This window comes from Schistocerca nitens, chromosome 2 (assembly GCF_023898315.1).
Source record: "Schistocerca nitens isolate TAMUIC-IGC-003100 chromosome 2, iqSchNite1.1, whole genome shotgun sequence".
NCBI lineage: Eukaryota > Metazoa > Arthropoda > Insecta > Orthoptera > Acrididae > Schistocerca > Schistocerca nitens.
Window position 1 is genome coordinate 644,184,531 of NC_064615.1, and position 7,114 is coordinate 644,191,644.

The window sequence follows — 7,114 nt, forward strand, 5'->3', positions numbered from 1 at the left end:
TCAAAATTTCAAGTTCATTTAAAAAGACTGTCATTTAGCCAACCAGCATTTTACAGCTGAAAATGGAAATCTAAGCCTATTGAATGCAGATAATACATAACAAATTACTCAGTAAAGATGGACCAAATTGCAGCTGCCCTATCCCACATTCTTTAAAGTTCAGTCTCGCACTCACCTTGTAACACACACAATAGATAGATCCTCGGCATCCTCTGATAAAGACAAACTGGGAGTCACAAGGATACGTGGCTCGGTGTATGGATGGTAGATTTACCTAGAAACTCGTTTGCTGGATTCTTGAGTTAAATAACAACCGCAGTGCATTGAGAAATACGAAGGGCGGGTTTAATTAACAGCGAAGGTCAAATCAAAAGTGATGATGGTAATCATACTGGAGAACTCATTTAGCTTGATACGGAACTAGTAAGGGACAAACGTGGAAATGATTTTGTTTCTTTTATCACATTCGGCAAAAAGTCTTATGAGATCTGCGACAATATTGACACTAATTTGGGAGATTCCCATTGTCAGATCTATTACAATCAACGAAGTGTGTAATCATCGCTTGCTACTCCATTCCGTAGCACCATCAGTTTTCCACTTACAGCTGCTAGTACTCAGTAGAGGTTAATTCGAATATACAAAAAGAGTATAAATTTAGGGCTGTAGGTATTATCTATGGATCTACGACCTGCGATAGTCTCAACGAAGCAAGTCGCATGGAATGTGTGGCAATCAAGAAAACCACAGAGAAGAAATATTGAACGGTTCGAAAATTATTTAAATGTCAAAAGGAGGTCCAAACAAGTTTCGCGGTTTCTCTCTACCTGCGAAAAAACGTAAGCTAAGCGATAATGTTATGTATCTAGACGATCATACATTGATACAGACATGGTAGTTTGAACCTCTAAAGAATAATGCTGTGGACTATCTGTCATACATCAAACTTTCAGGAATAATTTTATGTACACGTAAATCGCCCATACGAAAGTAAACATTTCAGGGTGGCTATACTGAAGAAATTAACGTTTTGCTTTTGAGAAAGCACATTTGTGTAACCCAAAATTAACTTAGGTCCTTGAAAAAATACTTTAGTGAAACATTGATTTACATTGAATAAATTGCAGGTGCAATGGCGTGAAGTGCACAGGGGAAACCACAAGTAATGTAAATTTAATTTTCTGTTCACTGCATGTGACAAAGCAGTTCAATTACGTTTCTTCAAAATTTGTTAAGCTATAGATCATAATTATACAATCATCTTTTGAAACTTCCGCTACAGAAAGTTTTTAGTTACAGCTACAATAACCAGCGTTTTCATTATGACGCTACAATTATTTTTGAAGTGCAAGAGAAATTATATTCAGATCCATTTTGTTTCCCTTGGCAGGTCTTTTGGCAGTCACAGTATTTGTCGGTCCCATACAGACATTGGATTGTGTAACGTCGTTGATCAGTAGTAAGTATTACTGAAGCTCTTTCTACTGTTTCTGAATGTTTGTCTTACTGCTCGTTCAGTAGATTGGCAGTAACATGTGTACTAAACATTAACACACCTACAGTTCGGCTGCACTGAGTTGCGGAAGGTAGTGACATCGGTCGTTTTTGGATTCTCTAGTAAAATTATCGAGTTCCTTTCCACTGTTGCGTTTCTTCATAAATCTAACATACTACACTCGAACGAGTCTCACGTCTTTATTTTCATCTAAACATTTTTATCTTACTGTAATTTACGTTTTTCATCTTACCCAGGGTATAAACTCAATATAGATATTTAGTGTGTGTAAACGTAACAAAAAAATGGACCTGAGCGCTATGGGACTTAACATCTGAGGTCATCAGTCCCTAGAACTTGGAACTACTTAAACCTAACTAACCTAAGGATATCATGCACATCCATGCCCGAGGCAGGATTCGAACCTGCGACCGTAGCAGTCGCGGGTTTCCAGACTAAAGCGCTTAGAACCACTCGGCCACATCGGCCGACACTGTAAACGTAACAGAAACGTTTAATAATCATCACAAACTGATACCGAGCAGACGTGCAATTAAAGAACATAAGCTTCCCATGTTTTTTGGGAGAACAAGTAGTTCTCAGCGAAGTGTTCTGCGAAGCGGGTAGTAGCTTGTCAGTCTCCAAACGGATATTAAATGATAGTGAAGTAGACGGTAGTAAATATACGTCTGTAAGATTACAGACAAGTAACACATAAAATGAAAGCTAGTGTTAACATCACTGTGCCAATATGAATTTTGCACGAATAACGTCGCGCGATGTATTCCGCACCTTCCATTCACCATACACTGAAGAGCCAAGGAAACTGGTACACACGCCTAATATCGTGTAGGGCACCACGACCACGCAGAAATGATGCAACACGACATGGCATGGACCCGACTAACTTCTGAAGTAGTGCTTGAGAGAATTGACTCCAGGGCCGTCCATAAATCCGTAAGAGTACGAGGGGGAGTAGATCTCTTCTGAACAGCACTTTGCAAGGCATATAAGGTATCCTCAATAATATTAATGTCTGGAAAGTTTTGGTGGTCAGCGGAGGTGCTTAAACTCAGAAGAGTTTTTCTGGAGCCACTCCGTAGAATTCTAGACGTGTGGGGTGTAGCGTTGTACTGCTGGAGTTGCCCAAGTCTGTCGGAATGCACAATGGACATGAACGGATGCAGGTGATCAGACAGGATGCTTACGAACAGTCGTGAACAAAACGAGTGAGACCCCTCCCCTTTCCGTTATGCTGATCAACACAGCTTTAAAGTCTGCTACACACCATAACAGGCAAGGCGACGAAGAGCTACCAACATACTATGCACAGGCGTGAAATTGACAAACTATCTGAACTTTGTCAGACTGTTTTCATCCTGTATAAGACTATATTAATGCTGATTACTGTATTCTAGAAAAAAGAGACAGCATTGGTCGTATATTTTTACTATTGCAGAATCGATTTTCTGTCACTGAGTGACCATCTTCAGTGCTAGAAGTTAAAAAATTTTTCACATTACGATCAGAGAGTACAACATAGAAAATCACAATTACATCTGTATATGAACATTACACTTGTTAGAAACAAACCTATATTGTATAACTTAAATTGGGATGCACTGTTGACACTATGCATTACGGCGATCACATAGACTGAGGTCGCTGTTTACCTGCACTTGTTCAGCAGACCTCGGTGTGACGGGGCTTGACACGCCCTCTATGTGACATGTGTCACGTGAAGACATAGTATTATTGGTTTTGCGAATTATTAACACTAAATAACTCTTGTACTTTTGTGAATGGTGTAGTAATTCAAATTTAAAATGTACGTACAACACATAGCAGATGCAGGAGAATATCTAAAATACATTGGCATATTGTTTTTTATAAACTATGAAACATAAAATAGATCGATGATAAGTTATTAGAGTGCAGAACATGTAAAAAGCAAAAGACAATGCCAAAGAATAATAAATGAACAACATAAAAAGAGGCGCAACACACGTCTTTCTTAAAAAACGTAACACCCACCATCTGGCGTGGGAAGTCAAAAGTACAACGTTCGTAATTTAGGTAACAAACGTTAATATCAAGGAGTCAATATATAAAAAATAATAACATTAATACCAAGGAGTCAAATATATTAAAAAAATCACATTACGAAACTGCCGTTACTTAATAATTAAATTAAAACGCCGTGCAAATGTAAGGTGCGAACAAGTAGTATACATCAATCATCGAGAAACCAACATGAGGAAGGACAAGTAACAGTGTCACTTATACCAAAATGTACATCGTACTTTAGAGAAATTAAACATAGACTATGCACGATATCCAGCACTTATTCAAATAGCAAAAGAATTGTTAACCTACATTAAAAATAATTACGTAAAGTGATAACCGGTTTGTATTACTTTGTGTCAACGCCTACGAGATGTCGACTGTCGTAAAATTATGTTCAGTAGGCGTCCATAAGTTCTGTAAATTACAGAACAAACAAGAAAGAAGCATCTTTTAAAAAACCGAAATTAGTAATGTTATTAAAACAAACTAAAAACATGTGTGTCAATGTGTTGAGACAGTTGAAATAGCGACCATTATACGTGTTCTCGTAGCGACTATGACTGAGGCGTTGTATATAAGGGATAACAAGCAGCTGACTATGAAATGCAAATTGTGATAAATGACCACAAGTTGACTTTATTTCATAGTAAATCGGAGAAGCATTCCCAAAAATGTGTGCTTCTCGATATCGTTTGCTCGTTGAGCAGCGTGATATCTGGAGCTTTATTATGACAAAAGATCTCCATCTCTTCCATAAGGTCGAGAAGGCGACCTTTTTTACCCTTGTGCAACAATTTCAATTGCGATGTCAAATCTGGAGTTGTATGACCAGTTGCTACCAGATGGGCTGCGAAATTCGATTTTTCAGCAATATCTTTCCTCTCAAGTGCTACGTGCTCACGGAACCTTGTTTCTAATTTTCGTCCTGTTTGCCCTATGTAACCTGCATTACACGCGGCACACATAAGTTTGTAAACACCTGATTCATGTAAGACTTTGCGTTCATGAATGTTATTCCTTAAAAGCACGCCCAGTCTGTTCGCCGTCGAGAAACCTACATTAATATTTCTCTTCTTGAATACACTGGCAATTTTATTGCTAATGGGACCATAGAAAGGCAATGTGATAAATTTTTGATTTTTAGTTTCGCTTATCTCATTCCGCCTTAAATTGTCTTTACTATATTTTTTGGATGTCATCTCATAAATGTTCATGACATATTTCAACGGGTAATTAATGATTAATGATTGATGTATACTACTTGTTCGCACCTTACATTTGCACGGCGTTTTAATTTAATTATTAAGTAACGGCAGTTTCGTAATGTGATTATTTTTAATATATTTGACTCCTTGGTATTAATGTTATTATTTTTTATATATTGACTCCTTGATATTAACGTTTGTTACCTAAATTACGAACGTTGTACTTTTGACTTCCCACGCCAGATGGTGGGTGTTACGTTTTTTAAGAAAGACGTGTGTTGCGCCTCTTTTTATGTTGTTCATTTATTATTCTTTGGCATTGTCTTTTGCTTTTCACATGTTCTGCACTCTAATAACTTATCATCGATCTATTTTATGTTTCATAGTTTATAAAAAACAATATGCCAATGTATTTTAGATATTCTCCTGCATCTGCTATGTGTTGTACGTACATTTTAAATTTGAATTACTACACCATTCACAAAAGTACAAGAGTTATTTAGTGTTAATAATTCGCAAAACCAATAATACTATGTCTTCACGTGACACATGTCACATAGAGGGCGTGTCAAGCCCCGTCACACCGAGGTCTGCTGAACAAGTGCAGGTAAACAGCGACCTCAGTCTATGTGATCGCCGTAATGCATAGTGTCAACAGTGCATCCCAATTTAAGTTATACAATATAGGTTTGTTTCTAACAAGTGTAATGTTCATATACAGATGTAATTGTGATTTTCTATGTTGTACTCTCTGATCGTAATGTGAAAAATTTTTTAACTTCTAGCACTGAAGATGGTCACTCAGTGACAGAAAATCGATTCTGCAATAGTAAAAATATACGACCAATGCTGTCTCTTTTTTCAAGTATACCTGTTATCTGGTCGTTGTGCACAAGACAACATGGAGTCGCCAATCAATAAAATTTTGCCTAGCTGGGCTTGTGCAGCGTATTTTAAATACAAGAAGTTAAAAATCAAGCTGGCGATCACAAGTCAACATATACAGTTCAACAAAGAGTGTATTAAGAAAAATGTTACCCCACGGTATGTACAGAGTTATTTTAATATACGACGACAAATGTGCGCAGTGACAATGAAAAAATGCGAACTGGTTTTGATGATAAGTGAAATTAGGAAACTGTTTTTCAAAAAAAGTGTTATTAATTCACAACTGTTCGAAGCACACGCCAATTTGGGTGAACTTGTCTCTCCTTTAATTTTAGATTTGCTACTCTCAAGAGTAAATGAGATTGTGTATAATGTAGTTAGTAAAGTAAGAGCTAAACATGTCAAAAAAATAGCTAAGCTAGTGGGACAAGGGAAAGGACAAATGTTAAATGGCGAACATAAATATAACTTCTATCCTAGAGTTAAAAATTTAACGGATATAGTATTTAATCAGGAAGAAAAGGAACTTTTGTATAAAGGTTTAAAGTACAACATACATAAACAATTAGATAGGAGGGCAATTAAGAATACACTAGTGCAGGTAAAATTTGGGATGGATAGTTGTAAAATAAATAAGGTAGAACAGAATAAAATGGCTGTAGCGGTAGAAAAGCTATTGAAGAACGAGGTAGGAAAAGAAAATAACCAAAACAGGAGGGACCATTTGACAGTGAAAAATTTGAATAATAAATTACAAGAAAGTAATGCAATTGTCACAAAGGCAGACAAAGGGAATTCTGTTATTATTGTTACAAAAGAAATGCATGTAGAAAAAACTTTACAATTTTTTCAAGAAAACGGTATTACATCAATTGCGAGAGACCCAACGAATGAGATCCAAAGAAAGTTAAATGAAAAACTTAAATCACTTTCAAATATAATAACCCCTCGTGAGATACAGTATCTCAAGATAATGAATCAAAAAATCCCTAAGTTACGATCACAATTCAAGGTTCATAAGCAATCTAATCCCGTTAGACCGATAGTTGATGGGAGAGGGGGCCCGTTGGTGAATATTGCGAAAAAATGTTTAACTATTTTGAATAAGCATTATAAATTTGTGCAACAGTTCTCGATTAAAAATAGTACCCAATTAGTAGAGAAAATAAAAGATATACCTATTACAGACACTATGACGTTTCTTTCGCTGGACATTGTCAATTTATATACGAATATCCCGATTGATGAAACAATACAAATCATTGACGCTAATTTCAGAAACCACAGTAATATATCCAGCGTGGAAATAAACGAGTTCATAGAATTATTATCATTCTGCTTAAAATATAACTACTTCACATTTAACGATAAAGTCTATGTCCAAAAAGACGGACTCAGCATGGGAAACTCTGTATCAGGGATTATGGCAGATATCTTTATTAACTATCTTGAATTGAAA

The 7,114-nt window shown here is 36.4% G+C and overlaps 1 long non-coding RNA gene across 1 annotated transcript; it reads left to right on the forward strand.

Moving 5' to 3' along the window:
• Positions 1-4,814: 4,814 nt before the first annotated feature.
• LOC126234541 (uncharacterized) lies at positions 4,815-5,679 on the forward strand. Its single transcript, XR_007544747.1, has 3 exons — positions 4,815-4,887; positions 5,328-5,454; positions 5,553-5,679. It is a non-coding gene; the product is annotated as an uncharacterized LOC126234541 (long non-coding RNA).
• Positions 5,680-7,114: the final 1,435 nt, after the last annotated feature.